The 20,125-nt window shown below is 39.2% G+C and overlaps 1 protein-coding gene across 1 annotated transcript in view; it reads right to left on the reverse strand.

Moving 5' to 3' along the window:
• PACRG (parkin coregulated) overlaps nucleotides 1–20,125 on the reverse strand; it is a gene marked incomplete at its 5' end in the record, with an annotated part of 428,573 nt that overhangs the window by 296,276 nt on the left and 112,172 nt on the right. The window lies entirely within an intron of this gene.

Genomic DNA, 20,125 nt, shown 5'->3' on the forward strand with positions numbered 1-20,125 from the left:
CACATCTTTACCCAAACTTGTTTTTCAATATGGGGATATTAAAAATGGGATGTATTTACAAAACCCACAGCCTCTGAAACAATCATTGAATTACAGCACCAGGATACCCTCTGGTTGATTACTTCAGTGAAGAACACATGGCTTAGGTGACAGGGCAATGCCAGTATTAAATTTTGTTTTATGTTGTAATATTTACCTGTTTGTGGTCTGAATTGTGATGAGAGGCATTTCATTCCTTTGACTTACAATGTTCAGAACAAGGATTAATGAGAGGCAACTTATTTAACTCTCTCAACAACTTTCAAGAGATAAAGGGCTGTGAAAAGATACTACTGGATGCTCCAGGATTGCTTACAAAATTGTTCTGAACAGACAACTAATGAGAAGCATTTTCTTAATCTGATATCCATTTGGCATGATTCTCCTTGGATGAGGAAGTGGCTAGGGGTGAAAACAAGTGGAGGAAGAAATGAGTTTTGATACAGTATAAACATTATTGCACTGGCTACATGGATAAACAGCTCTTTTCTTCACTGGTAGCTGAGATTCTTGCCAAATGAGACAATAGGGACGAGATGAGCCATTGCAGGTTCAATACAGCCATCCTACTTCAAGATAACCTGCTCTACAGAACCTTAACTATTTACCCCAAACATAGCTCTGAAATACCAATGGGTTCTTCCCCAATACTCTATGCAAAGTGTGCTCACTTATTCTCTCATTTATTCCTCAGCCACGTGTGGTGTTTTGAGGCACTTTTGGGGCAGGTGGCACCTGCACAAACTGGAGGATATCTCCAAAACAGCTGAAGATCTCAGAGTTGGAAGGGTACCTGGTCATAATCTGCTCTCACTTCTTTTCTTTCAGATGAGAAAACTGTGGCACACCTCACTGAAAATCTAACTCACGTGAGAAGGCTGCATGCAGAGTCTAAAAATCCAGTTTAAATGGTTATTGTTAAACCTCACATCCAACCAATTTTATGCAAATACGTTAGGCTCATAAATCTCTAGTATACCTGGCTTACTGGCACTGTTCACCTGACCATTCACTCATTTATTCAATAATGCTGTGTGCAAACACAGTACAGCACAGGCATGCTGCCTGCCCTCTGAAAGCTTGCTTTCTCTTAGGGAGACATACAACAAACAGGCACACAAATAATGGCAATTTGTGATAAGTGCTCTAAAGCAGACACTTTTGCTTAATTCACAGCATTTACCATAATAAATTTCAACTGAGGTTATAAATGGGGAGGGAGATGGCAACAACTAACTGCAACTAAGAGGGCTGACAAAGACCTCTTCCTTTTGGAGGGGGAACATTTAAGTTGCGATCTAAATAATGGGAAAGAGCCAGCCCTTTCATGCAGAGGGAGGGGCATCGTAGAGGCACCCAGGCCTTCACGTAGGACACAGCTAAGAGCTCTCAAGGACTGCAACGCCAAAGTGGATAGAACTTGGAGACTGAGAGGCAGGCAGGGTCCAGGTAAGAGTTTGGTTTTTTAAATAAGTATGATGAAAAGTCATTGCAGTAGAGTGACATGGTCTGATCGACATTTTAAGTTCACTTTTGTTTTTTGACGATGGGGGCAGGGTGGCAAGAGAGAAGATGGAGTGACAAGTAGGGGTCAGTTGCAGGGTTCAAGACAAGAGATGATGGTGGCAATGGAAATGTAGGGCAGTGGTTGGATTTGAGATACATTTTGGAGACAGAAAACACCATCGCTTACTAATGGCTTGAGGGTAAGGGGAAAAGAAGGAACCAAGAGGACTCCTGGTTTTCTATCGTGAGTACCTGACCAGCATCAGTAATAAACAGCTTTACTTTGAAGTTTACAAGATGAAAATATAACAAATATTATTTGAGTGAATCAAATTAGTTACTGTACTTTTATTAGTGTCTAACTTAAAATTTGGGAATAAGGATGATATAGGTGAGTAAGACTCTGGCCCATTATTTCTTTCTAAGCTTTTTATTTATACTAACCTGGACTTCTGGCTCTCTTTTCTTTGAATATTATATACCTGTGTTCTAGTACTTGATTGAAAGTGGGGTGACAATGTTTTTCCCACCTACTTGGTTCCTTCATTTACTAGAGTTCTGTCACATTGGAACATCAATAATTGGACATGTCTAAGAAAGCTGGAAGATAACTCATAAAAATGTATCATTCTGACTGCTTTAAGTTTGGTCTGACAGTAAAACATGTGCCTTTTAAAAGAAAGTGCTATTTTGTTCTTGCTTTGAATTTTCTGGAAGAACTGCACAATCTAACTACAAACGTCTTATTAATCCTCACGATATTTCAGTGAAGGAGAAAGGTGCAGGTTTCTTTTGTTTTGACAATATTCTTGATGAGGTCAATTGTATAACAACATCATTATAATTTCATAAAATAAACTTCAGGCTAATGTATATGTGGGTATATTTAATTTTGGACAGTCTGTGCTGTCCAGTGAAGGTGAACCACATATTTAGATAATCCCAAACAGTGCTAGATCCCTCAATTTATTTGGCTTTCCAACAAAGAGAAAGAGAAAAACATTCTGAGAAGCACAGAAAGAGACACGCAAGCCATATACATTCTTCTGCCTACTTAGTTGTGATGGTCTGAGCTCCAACCTGACAGAGGAAGAGAGAGGTGCTGTGTAGGTCATCATATAAATAATCCACAGATTAGTATTAGTTAAATAAAAATATCATTTAGAAATATTTATAATATTCCATGTTTAAGAGTAAGAAATATAGAATATTTTAAATGTAAACAGTGATTTGTTTTGCAAAGTATGCGTTCATATTCTATTCCAATTTTAATTTATGATTGGTATTATCTGATAGACTCATTATTGAAGAAAATTTTTGTATTGCTAAGAAAAGTAGTTTACAGTTTAGAATTTAAAAAAAAGTTAGAAAAAATAAAGTTTGCTAGCGTTCTCCAGAAATACATTGGTTAGAAGCCTAAATGTAATTGAAATGTGAAGACCACATAGTCGATGAGACATAGGTTTCATATCTATAAAACTAAGCTGTGAAATTAGGTAGACAACCTAGAGAACAGTTTAATTTTCAATAACACACTTTCAGATTTCAATAGAAAATACTAGAGCAAGAGTTCAGAAGTCAGATGTGTCACCGACTACACACATTTGATACCTGCAAAGGGTGGCGGTGGTTTGTTTTTTCAGATTTAGTAATAGAACCGCTACCAGATGTATTCTAGCAAAATATCTGTTTCTTCGTTTCAAATCCCAAATAACAAGCATCTGTTCTTAATGCAAGCATTCATTTCTATAATAAAACACATCCTGTGCCACTTATGAGCATTTTCCAGTTTGAAACACTAAGTATAATAAAATGTGTAGTGGGAGGAAAAAAGAGAAACCACAAAGAGTGTCAAGTATAGGTGCAATAATTATAGAAGCTAGATTTAAGTTGCCCAGAAGCTAGTTTTAGATATATGTATTTGTATATCTAATCACTGTGTAATTCCCATGTAATTTGGATATAAATACACAAATTCCCATCCCTATGAGCCAGAAAGAACCTATATTCCAATGGAGTACCATTTGAAATTTAATTTGTTACTCTTCTTCCTAACTAAAGCAATTCACAAAACCTTATGAGAGACCATAAAGCAACAAAACATTTAAAAATATGGCATTCCCTCAGTTAAAATATGTATCGAACACTGCGGATTTACTGAGCAGCTACTATATGTAAGCATTCAGAATACAATAATCAACACAACAGAGATGGAAGACCAATGGGGAAGTGGACATCACAAAAATCATCATGAATAACCTACTGATCGATTACAAGTAAGCGAAATGCCTCCAAAAGAAGGCGACAGGTACCACTGGGAATACAAGGTAGAAGGGAACCTACTTGCGGGTCACATAAGGCCTTCCTGAATAAGGGATGTCTTAGGAAATAAGATTATTTACTTGTTTATAGATTTTTACTTTCTTGTATAATGTCTCCTAATAAACTCCTTTCCACAGTGTCCAAGAGTATTTATTCACCCAACAAATACTGAACACCTGCTTAGCCAGACCATATCCTTCCCTGAAATTCTCTGCAAACCCCCAAACCTAGATCAACACAACCTTCAACTTGCTTTGCTCCTTAACCCAGGCAGCAGGGGAAACTGTGCAAATCTGCTTATAAGAGCTACATGACTCTTCTCTTTGGTGATTCGGATGCTTTCCCTCTCCCATCCCAAACGTTCCCTACAACCTCACACCCACCAGTCCATTTTGCCTCCTTATTTTCAGGAGATGCCTTTGCTTTCTACTTCAGAAGGAGATAAAAAGAAGAGGTCAGTGGGTATGAATCCCTTCTCTTCTTTCTACCAAACCTACAAATTTACCTGAAGCTAGACCTGGTTTGGCATCTGTGAACTCCACCCCCTAACCATCACTGTAATTCACTCCTTGCTCTCCTTTCCCTCACCGGCACCTTGGAACAGGCGTTCCTCACCTCTGACCTGAAGACTTAAAAAACTCATTTTCTGTTCTCTGTCCATCAGTCTTCCCCATTCATCTTCTATGGCACTATCAGGGAGATGTTTCTGAGTGCAGTTATGCTCATATCATGCCCACGCTTTCACAATCTTTCTGGGCTCCCCAGAGGGATAATGTCTAACCATTGATGTGACCGTTTGTTTCTATACCTGCTCTCCACCCTACCCCACCCCAGCTGTGAGTCCTTGAGCACTTCCATCTTCACCTCCAGCCCCACTGGGCACACTTCCAAGTCACAACTCAGCGGTTCCCCTGTCCTACCACACTCTCTAGAGAGGGAGGCAACAAGAGGTAAATAATCACAGGACCAAGTGAGGTATTCAAATTCAGAAGTATTCAAAGCACCTGGAGAATTTCACAGAGGGAAACTCCTTGTGAAGATGTCACCTCCTGAGACACCAAATCCTGCCATTTTTTGATGACTAAACCCATAATTCTGAACCCTTGTTCACCTGGTGGGTCACTTCCTAATCTTAGCTCAAGACCTTGCTTCAAAAACTGTCTTCTTTTCCCTCATTCCTTACTGCATATGGTAAAGTTACTTTTCTACATTTGACATTGGCCATGATTTCCCCCTTCCAAGAGCTCAGTTTGGACCTCCCAATGCATTCAAGTCCAAGTTAAATGCTCCATGCTTTGAAGTCCTCAGGTGTCCAGAAAACCTGCTGATTACTCCAAGTCCACGCCTCCGAACTTCACTAGCCACACACTACTCCAGAATGCTCCCCCTCAGAACTTTAGATCTTCCCTTTAGCAGCTCCTAAAATCACATCTTTCAGTGAAACTGCCAATGATTAACAAAACAGAGGCCTACGTGATAGCATTAATTTAATATTTTTGTGATTATTACCTTACATAAAAACAGTAAAAGTAATCAGAGTTTCCCGTGTGCTGAACATTTTGCTAAGCGTTATCTCATTTTACCTTCAGAGAAATTCATTTGTTTTACAGATAAGAAAACTGAGCTTTAATGAGATTAAGTAATTCGCCCAAAGTTATTTACCTTGTAAATGGCAGAGCTGAGATGTGAAATCAGGCCTGATTCTATGGCCCAGGATATTAACCACTGTAATACATTATCTGTCCTATTTTCACTATCTTGTGTTCCAAAATTACTAGTCTTGCTAGTAGATTACTGCTGTGTTTATCTATTTGTTTTCCAACAATTCATTAAATAAATATTTATTGAGTTCCAGCTCCTCCTGGCAAGATACCTCTCTAGCCTCTATGGGTTGGCAAAGATGTGGAATACAAGTTTTTTCCCACAGGGAATTACTATCTAGGTTGAAACAATGTTATAAAAGTGACTGTGTATGTAGTTTCAACTCATGATATAACTGACATATTACAACTGCAATGAAATATAGTAGGAACATAAAAATGCTGAAAATATGCAGGCCTGGATAGAGTTCTTTAATATGGAAAACACTCTTGAGACTGCTGCATTTCAAGGTCAGTAAAAATTGTTCAAGGTGCATAGAAGTATGCATTTATACATACATAGTTATCTATAAATATATAGATACCTATATATACACAAATACACTCACGCACGTATATTTAAACGTTAATTCTTGTTGTAAATTCTATGTCACTATGTTCATGTTATTTTGAGCTGAAAATTCCACACAATATATTTGTGATCCACAAGAGTTTTATTGGCACCTTACAATTTTAACATCACAGAATGAGAGATTAGAAATTCCACGCTTTGTTATTGGCACACCCAAGACATGAACATCTTTTAATAACTGATATAATCACCTCTTGGAGAATCTTTTGTTACACAGAATTAGTCATTAAGAACTACATTCCCTAAACAAATGTGATCTTTCATACTTTAAATTCCCCCACCTGTCTTCACCTGCCAAAACAAGTATCTTGGTGGTTTTTATAAGCAGCTCATTATAGAAAATCTGCCTTTCTTTCTGTAACTATGTCTTGCCCCAATCTGACTTTTATCCAATGCTTCCCTAGACATCTTCATTTTATTGTAGCAAACTGGTATCATTTAAACTAATAAAGCTCTATAAACAGATTGCTAGCCCTCAGAGGGACTCCTGAGGTCTTCTAATCACAGTGCCCTAATTGTGAGATGAGAAGTCATATTCACTCTGAGCACGGGCTTGGTCATGGCCAGGAACTCTGTTCAGGCGTGCCATCCACCTTGTCCCCAGTGACTGTCCTTTGCCTCTCCACTCCCACTTCCAACACACATATTCAGCATGCGGTGCAAGCACGTTAGCCACACCTTCAGAGGAAAGGGTGGTGTCAACAACTTCCTCAAAAACAAACTCACTCATTCCTTCCCCTTAAAACATTTATTCAATGCTCATTCATGTTAGCCACTGCGGGTAAAAGCATGCCTCTGCTTTTACAGCCTCAGTAAGATATGGCCTCTGCCTTCGATGAGGCTTAGAGCCTGCTAAGGGGAACGGGGCGTGGAGATGGATAAAAATCACTAACGTGCTGCAGAGGCTGGAGAGAGGGGCCCGGGTTGAGGTGGGGTCCACAGGAGACAGAGTGTTAAACCCGACAGGAACAGGAAAGGGTTCCTAGAGCCTGAGCCTTGGCAGAAGAATAGGCAGATGTTCATCACTCAGACGAAAGAAGAAAGGGAATTCAGTGTTGAATAAGAGAGTGAGCAAAGGCGTAGATCATGCTGGTTCAGGAACGGCAAACCATGTAAGTCTGGAGCACTAAATGGGTGCTCAGGAAACGCAGTGGGAGCAAAGACTGAGAGGTAGGTAGGGGCCAGCGCAGAGAGCCTGGGAGGCTCCACGGAGGAATCTGGGCCTTGACTTGTAAGAAGGGGAGAGTCACTAGAGCATCTTAAGTAGGGAATATGCAGTCGGGCTCTCACCTCAGATGGATCATTCCAGTTCAGGGGCAGGTCTGATTGAAGAGCTAGTGCATTGAGATGGGGATGGTGAAGGAGCCTCAAGGCTTGGGTAGCAAGGCAGAGGGGGGCTGTCGACCCAAATGGGGAAATGAGAATAAGATTAGATATGGTGTGGGGTATGGTAGAATCAGGAGTGGTGAAGAAGACCGGATGAGGAATTTGGTGCCAGGGGAGTTGAGTTCAATTTGCCCACGCAACCACTGGACTAAAAAGGCCAGGATGCAGGAAAATAAAAGGATCCGTAGCTCTCGCAGAAATACAGATTTGTGAGTCACGAATACCACCACGATAGTAGAAACCCTAACCCTGTTAATCACGAGGTCAACCTCACTTGCAGTCACGCTGTGGCACCCTTAGGGTGGGGCTGGCTACTTTGCAATTGCTCGTGAGACAATCAGGGTCTGGGGGAATCTCATTCTTCCTTCAGAAAGTTTACTTAACAACTTGAACAGTCAACATGCTACCGGCAAGCCCTGAGACTGTGAACATGACAGGGATGACATATCCTGAGAAGCTCATGAGCAGCTTCCACACTGTCCCCGGATGGAAACACTGCAGCTTCCTTCTTCTCTCATCTGTGGACATCTATGTACCATGTCGTGAATAAACTCATAGGTATATGAGTGACAGCAAAGATTCAAACAGCAAGGGAAGTATGCAATCCAAAAAGTTATTCTATCTCGCTAGGCCATAGGAACTGATTCTGGTATGGGCACATGGCCTAAACCAGGCTACTGTGCTGCATGCAAATTTTGGCTTTAACTGCTGGGAAAGAGAAATCCTCCTCCTAATGGGGTTGCTAAGCAGCCTGAGAATGAAGCCAACACCAAGGAAAATACCTGAGCAATGGGAAAAGAGACTGAGTATTCATGGTACTGTTTGTCTCTGGATCCAGCTGTGCCAGAAGCAATGTCATCTCTGCATTTTTTAGTTATGCTAGCCAATAAATTGTTTTTTCTTATTTAAAGCAATTTGAGTTAGGAGTCTGCCACTAGTGACCAAAATCGTCCTGAAAAACTAAGAAGGATACTGTGTTCTCTAAACCTAACCCTTGGGATCACATACAAGGTTAAGATAAATTCAATTATTAAGTCTGACATATGCAGACAGGGCCAAGCTTTAAAGCCTGCCTGACCCCCTATGCAGTAGGTGCCTGGTGGCTGATTCATGCCAGCCCCCAGCTCTCCAGCTGTACTCACAGAAATTATTCCTGAACGGCTCACTTCCTGCCCTCACTGGCTCTCATTTCCTGACTGTATCATTTTGTTTTCAACTTCTTAACCTGAGGACTTAACTCCCATTTTTGGCCCAACTCTTTGGATTTGACAGTTGCATTTGGCTGGCTCTGCTCTCTGGTTTTCTCAACTCCTGAACTATCCTCACTCTAGTCAGCCCCAGCTGTGACCTTCAGAAGCAAACTTTAGTACCTGCCCACCTGGCAGAGGTGAGTGCCTGCTGAGCCTGGTGGGATACCCTGTGGACACAGAAGGCCAGAAACCAGCTAGCAAAATTCAGTTGTTGAATCCACTAACGGAGCTGAAGCGTTAGAAACCTGGGGGAAATTAGAACTCTGCGGAGAACAAAAGCAAGTAGAGTTGAAGTGACTTAGGTTCTGGGTGATAGCCACAAACAGAACTGAAATGTTCCTGGATTTTTTTTTTAACAAGTTCCCGCTACTCTTTATTTATTTATTTTTAGGAGTTTTGTTTTTTTTTTTTTTTTTACATCTTTATTGGAGTATAATTGCTTTACAATGGTGTGTTAGTTTCTGCTTTATAACAAAGTGAATGAGTTGTACATATACATATGTTCCCATATCTCCTCCCTCTTGCGTCTCCCTCCCTCCCACCCTCCCTATCCCACCCTTCCAGGCGGTCACGAAGCACCGAGCTGATCTCCCTGTGCTAAGCGGCTATGTTCCTGGATTTTATTGGGCACTTGTTCCTGGTGTGCAGGTGGATCAGTATAAAGGTACAGGGTAAGTTACAGACACAAGGAATTGTGAGTTTGCACAGTTATGGCCACAGGTGCATACATACTGAGTGCTCCAGTTTGTTATACCATTGGAACAGCCAGAGAAGTCCAGGACCCCAGCTCATCTCACCACCTGCTCCATTCCCACCCTGGTCCATCAACTCTCTCCTGTGTTAACATGTCTGCCTCCTAACTAGCCTCCCTGTTCCTACACTTATTCCCTTACAATCTCTTCTTAGCACAGCAGCAGAAGGCTCTCCCTAAAACATGAGTCAGATTGCATTATTCCTCCATGCAAACCCTCCATTATCTCCTCCCCTTATCATTCAGTCCTTACAATGGCCTACAAGGCCCAAAGGATCTGGCCCTGTGACCTTGCTAACCACACCTGTCATTTCCCCCCTCACTGACTCCCCACCAGGGACACCACCAGGGACACTGGCCTCCATCCTCTTCATGGACTTACCAGACCCCCCTCTCTGTGCTCACATGTTACCTTCTCAGTGGCATGGCCCCTGTTCACTCTAGTTTTGTTAGGCCTGCCCCCCGCTCCAGCCCTGAACTCCTCATCCCCCTTCTCTGGTTGACCTTTTGGCAATTATCACCTTCCAACACACTCCATAAAATCCTTATGTGCTTCATGTACTGTCAGCCTCCACAGGCCTAAGCTCCACAAACAGAGGACTTCGACTTCTGTTTACTGAAGCAACTCAAGTCAAGACCGTGTCCAACATATTGTAGGAACTCAAATAAATATTTTTCCAGCAAATGTTAAAAGCAAAGCAACACGTTTGACCATGGATAAATGGAGCAGATGCTACAACAAAAAAACCCACCATGGCTCAGGTCATTCAGAGGACGTACCAAATGCAATGCAGTTGGAGGTAAGAATACATAAACACACAAATCAGGTGTGCTTGGGAATTTCACAGTTTTCATTTTAAGAATTATATATGAGCCATTGTGGGTAACAGTCTGTCATACAAATGAGATATGTTGTAAAAAATCCTAAACTGAGCTATATTTAAAATGGGTTTTTAAATGAATCTTTAAATATTAATATGGGATATGAATATTTGAAATTCATTCTTTTTCAGAAAGTAGAGTTAATCTTGAGACTAGCATACTTTTTAGAACCTTTTGCTAGCTAGATTTGCAAAGCACCACCATCAAAGCTCCAGATAGTCCGCGAACCACACCAGTCTAATTAATGGCTGTTTGTTTTATTAACTTAGTTTCTTTGCTTAAAGTTCTGGACGATATCTAGGGGACTCATTCAGTTAAAAATCTGGTTATTCTCAGGATTTCAAAGCCTTTCCCTTCTCACTAAAGCATAAATATGTGTTATATCATTAGCAAACATTTTTCAATACCCTTACTAACGAAATTAAAATAGCTTCTATTGAAATTCCAAGTAAATTTCATCTTGCCTTCTCTGACACCCAGAGTAATATATGTGGCCTGTTTCTTTAGCAAATGACTGGGGGGTCTACTTCCAGCTTATTTATATTTTCATCTCTGTTTACTGGGATTGTGGCTTGATATATGTCCTTCACAGTTAAATTTTACATTTTCCTAACTCAATAGAAAAAATGAACTAAAGTTCTTTGCTTCTTGATTTTGAAAGGAAAATATTTTCAAGTGATCCTCTTTCATATGGATGTTGGACAAAAAGATAAGTAAACAAATAAATTAAAATAAGACCCAAGAAAAAATAAACACAATGCCCTTTCACCTTAAGAAATATACATGACGCTAACAGATTGACCCGATGCAAATGTTGGAACCATGGTTCTGTACAGGCAACAACCAAGTGACTTAATTAAGTGACGTTTGTCACTGGGTGATGGAGAAGAGGTTACTGAACCTTTGACAAGTTTTTGTTTTTTCCGGTTTTTACAGTAAACGTGTTGTATTTTAGCTGCACAAATATTCACAATGGCTTTTGTATGCTACGTAATAGCATAACCAATATTTATAATATTGTTTTTATGGCCCAGGGAAGGCAGCAAGTCTCTGCCCCTGATCTTCTGTCTGGACTGCCCATGATCAGAAGATAAAGTTGGGGATGTGTGGGCCCCTCCCCTGCACTGGGGTTGCTCCTAATTCAGATGCCATTTACTTTCATGCTCCAACTCCTTGTCAAAACTTGCTCTTTAATAATGTAAACCCATATTTGGAATAAATGATTAATAACAGATTAAAGGGGTTTCCACAAGGGTAGGTTTAGAATATCAACCAGCAGGAATATTTTAAATGTTTGGAACTTGAGAACATCAGTTAAGAGGTAAGAAAGGATTAGTGGGTCTCCCGGGACCTGTATAATACCTCTGAAATCAAATCACAGAGGCTGCCACCTCATTCTTCCTCAAATTGTGTGCCTCAGGCCAGGTGATGGTTGATGATGAAAAGCACAGCTCTTGCAGTAACGCTTAGAAAGAAGCCTTTCGAGAATGTCCGTCTTCTGCCCTACCCATACTCGATTACACCTAAAATCCAATGGCTTTACATTTCCAACAATTATTTCTTGCGAGCACCTCTGGGCCCAGGGCCTCCACCATGGCAAGATCAGGCTCACCCTCTATCTGGTAACAGGTACTGCTGGATGCCTATTTCTGACCCCTTGGATTCATGACCTCTGGCCACCCTAACTATCTCCATTTCCCATACCTGCTGCCTCCATCCTTGAGTTTCTGATATCCTGGGCTCCTCTACCCCTCTGGGCCTGCAGTGCTCAGTACTGAGTTTTCCCAGCCTTCCAGTTCCAGTCTATGCCCAAGGAAGCCACCTGCTGCTACCGGAAGGGGGACAGGTGACAAGGTGAGATTCTGGTTTGCCTATCCATGGCTCAGTGAGCAGGATGTAATGCCTACATTTACAAGGGAAGAAAGTGGAACAATAAGAGAGTACCTCACAGGGCATATTTTTATATTCTACTAAAACTAAAGGTTTTGCTAGAAACCAAGGGACAATAAATTCCAATAATCTTAAGAGTAATAGAGTATTGACTACCTGCAAGATACTATGCTAAATGTTTAACTAGATCAAGTAACTTAATTCCTTTACCTTTCAAGGTGAGGACCATTCTCCCATTTAGCAGATGAGGACACTGAGACTCAAGAAAGGCTAAGCCCAAGGTCACACTGCTAGTGAGGAGCAGAAATGAGATTTGAGCCCAAGTCTGACAGCAGAAACTGCCTTTGAATCACAGCTTCTTATGTCTGTTTTTTTACCTTTCACTGCAAAAAGGTTAAATAGTTGTATTTCTAAAAGCATCATTGGAGATCCACCCAAAATCTACATTAAAAATTTAATAAAGGGGCTTCCCTGGTGGCGCAGTGGTTGGGAGTCCAAAAAAAAAAAAAAAAAAAAAAAAAAAAAAAAAAATTTAATAAACCTCTACTGGTGAAATAAAGAAGAAAACTAATTTAAACAACGTGGATAGCTATTAAGAGTTAAACTGTGCTTCCATAGTACCTTAGAATGTGACATTATTTAGAATTAGCCTTTTCAGATGTAGTGAAGTCAAGATGAGGTCATGAGGGTAGGTCCTAAACCAATATGACTGGTGTCCTTATAAAAAGGGGACATTTCGATACAGAGATGGACACACTTAGAAGGAGGACTATATGAAGAGACTCAGGGGGAATGCCATGTGAAGACTGGAGAGGTGCTGCCAGAAGCCACGGAATGTCTGGGGCCACCAGACACTGGAAAAGGCCAGGAAGGATCCTCCCCTAAGGGTTTCAGAGGGAGCATGGCCCTGCTAATATCTTAATTTCTGGAGACTTCTGGCCTCCAGAGCTGTGAGACAATAAACTGTTGTTCAAGCTGCACAGTCTGTAGTACTTTGTCACAGCAGCCCTAGGAAACTAACATAATAACATTGGATTGACTGAAGACATTTTATATTAACAATCTGGTAAAGGGGGACAATGCTGTTTATTGATGTGAAGTTGATTAAGAGTAATTTGACAATTTAGGGTGGTTAAAAGGAAAATATCACAAGACACTTACAAGAACATGCTGATAAAGGAGATTGATCCCTGCCTGCTGGGAATCTTGTGCTGAACACATCATGATGCAAGCCCATAACTGGTGTCTAGGGTCTCTGCCTTTTTTTAAAACCTGATGCTATTTTCTTTGATTCTCAGTACGCACTAGGTAAATATTTCTGGCTATTCCACTGGTGTTGCCTTCCACTTTATCTTAAGCTTTAACGTGAGACATAGATGGCTTGAATAGTGGACTAAGCTGGAGCCACAGTGCATGCTGGCACTGTGCTCGTAGCAAAGGGAAAAGAGCAGGAGAGAGAAGCCTTGATGTCTCCCAGGGTTCCTCTGCCTCCTCATGAACCTGAGTATCTACACAAACCGTGCTGTCACCAACCGGGCAGAAAGAAGGCCCGGAAAGCAATGGAAGCAGAAGAGATCACAGGCAGAATGGAAAGCCTCGGGGTGTGGTTCAGCCTAGACCTCACATGTGCATTTCCAAGATTGTTAACTCTACCTCTGCTCCAACTAGAATGAGAAGGATGTTTTGCAGTGAATCTTGGAACTTTGTGACGGGCTCAGTGTCATAAATAAATAACACATCATTTCTAAGTATTCCCAGAAAATATAAATGGAATATTAAAACAGATTTCTAGACTGCCAAGGGAATTTGAAATACTTTCCCTTTTTTCCTGTTTATGAACCCCCATCCACCTTACCCACCCAGCCAACTCTCCATTTTGCTTTTACTTGCTGCTTTTCTTTCTCTCTGGAAAGGCTTTCTTTCCTTTAAGTGTGAGTAACTACAGGCCATGTCAAAATAATTTAATTTTTAAACCAAATGGAAATGGAACAAGGATTACTGGTTATGTTTACACAAAGGCTGATATATTTCTAATGACCCAGCAGTAGCAGATGCTGTTGGTCTCCAGTTGATTTGTCGTGATGGGTAAATTACCAGTTTTTGCTAGTGTTATCAGTTAGAATATCAGGTTAATCCTTAACATATGAAATGGCAAAACCAGCTATGACATGAGGAGTCAACAATTATCTCTACAAAGTACCATAAGAACCAATTTGCAGGGTTAGGGTAAAAAAATACACTTACTAAAACACTGCATTTATTTGATTTCTCTTTCTATCTTCCTATCCTCACCTGTAAGCTACTTGACAAGAGGTTTCTTTTTTAATTTCTTTTTTTTGACATGAGATTTTTATTCACCCATACGGTTTCATTCATTTCAGCACAATGCCTAATACATAGGCTTCAAAAATTGTTGAGATAATAAATGAATGCTAATAAGGTGTGAAGAAAATCACTCCAGATTAATTAGTGGGAAACATTACGTAGCACCAAATGCCAGAAACACTGCTATAATGATCTAGTGTTTGAGGCTAAAAGTTTGCACAATTATAGAAATAATGTTTAATTATTTTGGGTGATCAATTCTAAATTGAGAAACTCAGGGTTATTCAAAAAATAAGGAAATTTTGTAGTTTTCTTTTTTCCAGTTTATAAGTTTAAGAAAGGGAAGATTAAGATAAATGTATACATATTACCTGTATTTCTCATGTTAAACATGAAAGCCAGAAATTTAAAAATACTAGCTTTATCAGTGTGACAACTAAATAACCAAGCCATCGTTCTCTTTCTAATGCAACTGAAAATTAATTTAAAATACATCACGATAGTATGTACTGCTTTGAGATGTTTAGTACCAACACGTGCGAAAGAAACCCTTAATCCCTAACTTGTGAGATTATACTATAACATACAATAGGAATGCACACTTTGTAAAGATGAAAGTTACTTTTTAATACACTTATCCACAGGAAAAGCGATTATTAGTTACATTGTTTTAGTTACTTTTCAATTAGTAAATTAAAATTATGTGAAAAATATTGATGTTATAGCTATTTAGTTCTATATTCAAATTTTTTCAAATAAAATTGGTATTCTATAGTAATATTTCACCTTTATTGACATTTATTATTAATAGAATTTTTAAGGGTAGCATCAAAAAGTTCATATATTATTTTCAATTTCCCATTTTCGGCCTGTGTGTAGTAGCAAAACAAACCCACAGCCTATCTATGCACCATAAAGTCTACAGTTAGTGAAAAAAGTGAGTTTATGTTTGAGAATAGAATATGCCATCATTCTTTCCTGTTTAATCGTGGATGATTGACATCTGGTAGTGGAACAATAACGGAGAGAGAGAGAGGCTCAGAGAGAGAGAAAGCTCTGTCAGTCAAGTACTATTGCAGTTCTAGACAGTTCCAGAGAAAAATCACCACTATCTGATATTTTAGCTTGACAGTTAGTCAGAGAATAATCTCAAGGTCATTTAAGCCCTAACATTCTTGGGAGCAATTTACCATAAACTTTCTATTTTTCCAGATAAAAGTTATGGTTTTATGTTGCCTTTCAGGAAAAAAGTTCATTTTATTTAGAAATAATTATTTTATTTTATTATCTTTTAAATTATTTTTCTTCCACTGACTCATCTACCTACTGTATACTCAAAAGAAACTCCTTCTATATCATTTAATGAATTTAATTAAGCCTGAAAATTGTGAGTAGATGTCATTCTGTGAAAGCTTAATAAGAATTCTAAAATATTAAAGGAATACTGATTGCTAAAACTATACTTTTAATTTTTATTTCTGTTGGAGCCCTCCTTAACTACTGTTATGACAGAGCCCAAAAGGCAATAAACACAACTGACTAAGTACAGGTTATAAAGAAAGTATATTTTCAATGCAGTTATGACATTCCCAGTTCTTTAAATTAAAGAAGAAAAGTCCATTGAAACCCTAGGTTTCATCACTTCAAAATAATTTTTTTAAATGGTCAAATAGCAGGTAAATAAATGCAATGAATTTTTGGATGCCAAACAATGCACGTGGACTACAGCCATAGGAATATTCTTACGTATTTGAAATACAGACATTAACACTGCAAGAGACAAATTATTTAGCAAGAAAAATTCACATATTTATCAGTAGATATAACACAAAAAAAGCCAAAGCTAGAGGCAGCCCCAGAGAAGCAAATAGATCATTCCGTGCAGTTGGAGCTGCACAACCTGATTCAGAGATGAGCCCAGCAGCAGAGCTGGAAGCCATCCTCTATCTAGTCGCAGGCTAAGGATGGTGCACGTTAGTTAACATGCCCCTGTCGTGTAACTGGGCCCTTACTAAACAGGGCTATCTCCTTTAAAGATGCGATACAATTTAGTGCGGTTGTTAGTTCAATTCTAGGACTCTCCTGAGCCAAGACTATCAATCACACCGAACGGTGGAATTATTCATACAGCTCAGTATTCTGGACTGCTGTTCACAAGAGACTGGGGAGATACGATCAAGCTCATTTAATTTAGACTTGAGGCTGGACGCTAACTTCACTCCCTGCAGAACAGAACTATTTATCTGTTGAACCACCCAAATTCCTTAGGTTTTGTTAAAGTGGTTTCTGATGGAAGATTCTTTTAGGATATTTTGCATTAAAGAGGAGAGGGTTATATTATGAAAATTCAGTGGGCTGTATAGCAGCCAAGGATTCCCAAGTTTGAATACTTGAGCTGCTGAGAGCAAACGACTGGATATAAATAAGTTCAAACCATTTAATGACCTATAACAAAAGTGCACTGTGTCGAATTTTTTTAGTAATATTTTTCCGTTAGTACTGTCTTATAATTAGAGACTAGGTTAGTAACTAAATAAGCAATTTCTTACAACGTACAGAGAGAAGAGCTAATTTATCAGAAAACGAATCTCCATCTTTAATGATTCTCAGAAGCATAGGGAAAACAGATTATTACGCATATCTTGTCAGGTTCAGCTATGGGGGAGCTACTGACACTTTGGTTTAATGACGGATCTCATTTCTATGCTTGTGAAATGCACGGAGCATTTCTCTCCTAGGATTTATCAGCAGAACCCGGAAAGCAAAAGAGAATTTTTGAGTCTCAAAGCAAAGATGATGGGGTTAAGGCCAGGAAAGCTACTTGGCTATTAGAGCAACCTCTCCAGGTCTCTTGCTAGCTCTCCTCACACTGGGGAGGCTAAAACAAGGGCAAAAAGCTAAACTGACTTGTTTTTTAAAAACCATCAGCTGAAAGAATACTGAAATTTTTATCTCTGGAATGCTTACAATCCCATAACTGATAACCTGGGGTTAAATAAAAAGAAATTAGAATATAAATAAATGCCACCCAACTTATACGAGAAGTGCATACCATCAACCATCACTTTTACTTGTAACAGTTTCTCTTTAAGAGGACATTTTTCATCTCATCTATTCAGGGAAAAATTAAACATGCCATCTGTTTCAGCTGGTATTCTTTCCCATATCAATTTAAAAGCTGTATTTCAGACTCCCAACATTTGTTTACTTGTTTTCCCTAAGAGCTAGAACAAGTTTACTCATTTTCACCAATGGCCTGTTGTCCTCACTCTGTCTGGGTTCTTCTTTTTGCCTATCAGCCCTTTCCACACTGAAAGGGTTTTTTGAGTGCTCATATTAAATTCCTTCCCATATGTATTTTACAAGCTTAAAAAATCAGTTTGGATTGAACCCAGGAATAATGAGATATTCATAGTATTTTTTTCTTCATTCACAGAGATCAAATAGATTGGAAAAGGTTGATGTGTTTTAAATAATGAAAACATTTTTGAATAATGAACATATTTCTAAACCCAGCATATATATATATATATTTTTTTTTTTTTTTTTTTTTTTTTTTTGTGGTACGCGGGCCTCTCACTGTTGTGGCCTCTCCCGTTGTGGAGCACAGGCTCCGGACGCACAGGCTCAGCGGCCATGGCTCATGGGCCCAGCTGCTCCGTGCCATGTGGGATCTTCCCGGACCGGGGCACGAACCCGTGTCCCCTGCATCAGCAGGCGGACTCTCAACCACTGCGCCACCAGGGAAGCCCCCAGCATATTTTTAATTTGGGGAAGAGGAGGTATGTGATTCCCTGTACAAAATATGATCTGTTCGCTAATGTTTAATAATTATTTTCCCACAATTGTACCACATATTAGGAAAAGTCAATTCATGGAAATAAAAATGTTCAAAGAAAAAATAGAAATCAAAATGATTCTTTTCACAAAGATTGAATAATGCAATTTCTTAATTTTCAAAAAAATAACTCTACAACAGTATTTTTTTAAAGTGTAAAACATATAATATTGCAAAAGCAAATCTTCTTTCAAGACTAAGGTTAATCTCAACATCTGAGTTTTCACACTTCTTCTAATACATTTATATATATTTCTTTTAAAAAAACTTTAAGCAAGTATGTTTAAGGCAAAGAGGAAAAATGAAGTGACATTCACAAATTGCTTGGGGCTCTGCATCCATTGTGGACCAAGAATGTGACAGAGCATTACTTAGCATTACTTTCATTTGCTAATGGAACTCCACTTCAACTCAAGTGCTCTGGCCAAGGTGCTTCAGAGTTCTCCTATGTTATGCTCATTGTGATTTCCAAATTCATTAATAAAAAAATAAGAATTTTATAGGAAAGATGTGAATGGTTAAAAAAATGAATGTTTTGTCATGGATCTACAATACTCTAATTTTTTAAATATATTTAAACTAAGATGTTAAACAGCAAAATGGTAAAATCTGTCAAGACTGCTAAAAGAAATTCAAAGTTCTACAAGCTCAAACACTGAAAGTCTTCTAAATATACTGGTATAGAATGAAAGAATAAAAAATATAGATATACATACATAGATATACATACAAGGATTATATTTGTATTCATCTCCCTGGATATTTCTTGCCAAGAAAAGGATTGGAGTGTTCCGATTACTGAGGTTTCAGAAATATGTTATTCTGTGTATTTTGGGGGCAGGAAGATGAGAGGCAAGGAGGGATAACACTTAAAACAATTAATGGAAAAGAATTTCTACTTCTGGATACCTTATATCAAACTAAACCAACTACTCCAAACAAATAAAGCGTTTATAAAATGCAAAAACAAGCCGTTTGAAGGCATCAGACAGTAACCAAGGCATCTAGGACTTGAAAGGCCAAAATCCCAGAAAAAGGAAGATGCCTAAAAATTCACCAATGGTTTTCCTCCTTGGGATACATTCCAATTCACTTCATAGGGTGTAGAGACTAAACAGAAAACAATGGCCTAGAACTTCTGTCAGTCTCACTGGGCTGGGGGAAAATATTGGAATTCAGGCTCTTTTTGTCACCTAAGACTTTCAGCTCCAAGATCCTAGAGAAAAAGGAACCACAGAGAAGTGAGCCTGACATCTGATGCAATTTCCCCTTGAGACATTTGCCACCTCAGCTCCACCTGCCCAGGAGAGAGGCCTAAAACCATGCAGAGAGCATCTGTTAAGAAGCTAAAAATCTAAGTAGAAATTTAAACATTTTAGCAATGCTGAAGAGGCAAGGAGTGTTGGGCCTGGAAAACGGATACCTAGTAGACACCCCAGTCTTTCAGGTGAGCCTTCTTCAGAGCTAGGCCCTAAGAGCAAAGGAAATTGGAAATAGACTAGCCCTCATGAAGCTTAAACAACAGCCTCAAAGAATCTGACTGAGGTTCACCTAGTATATGGATCTGCCTACACACTATTGGCCACTTAACAGTGTATAATATCTCTGGAGAAATATATTATACAGAGTCTCAAAACTTTTTATACACAATTTCTAGCAGTCAATCAAATATTACCAGTCATGCCAGAAACCAGGACCAAATGA

Source organism: Neophocaena asiaeorientalis, unplaced genomic scaffold (genome assembly GCF_003031525.2).
Source record: "Neophocaena asiaeorientalis asiaeorientalis breed wild unplaced genomic scaffold, Neophocaena_asiaeorientalis_V1.1 scaffold704, whole genome shotgun sequence".
In the NCBI taxonomy this organism is placed as follows: domain Eukaryota; kingdom Metazoa; phylum Chordata; class Mammalia; order Artiodactyla; family Phocoenidae; genus Neophocaena; species Neophocaena asiaeorientalis.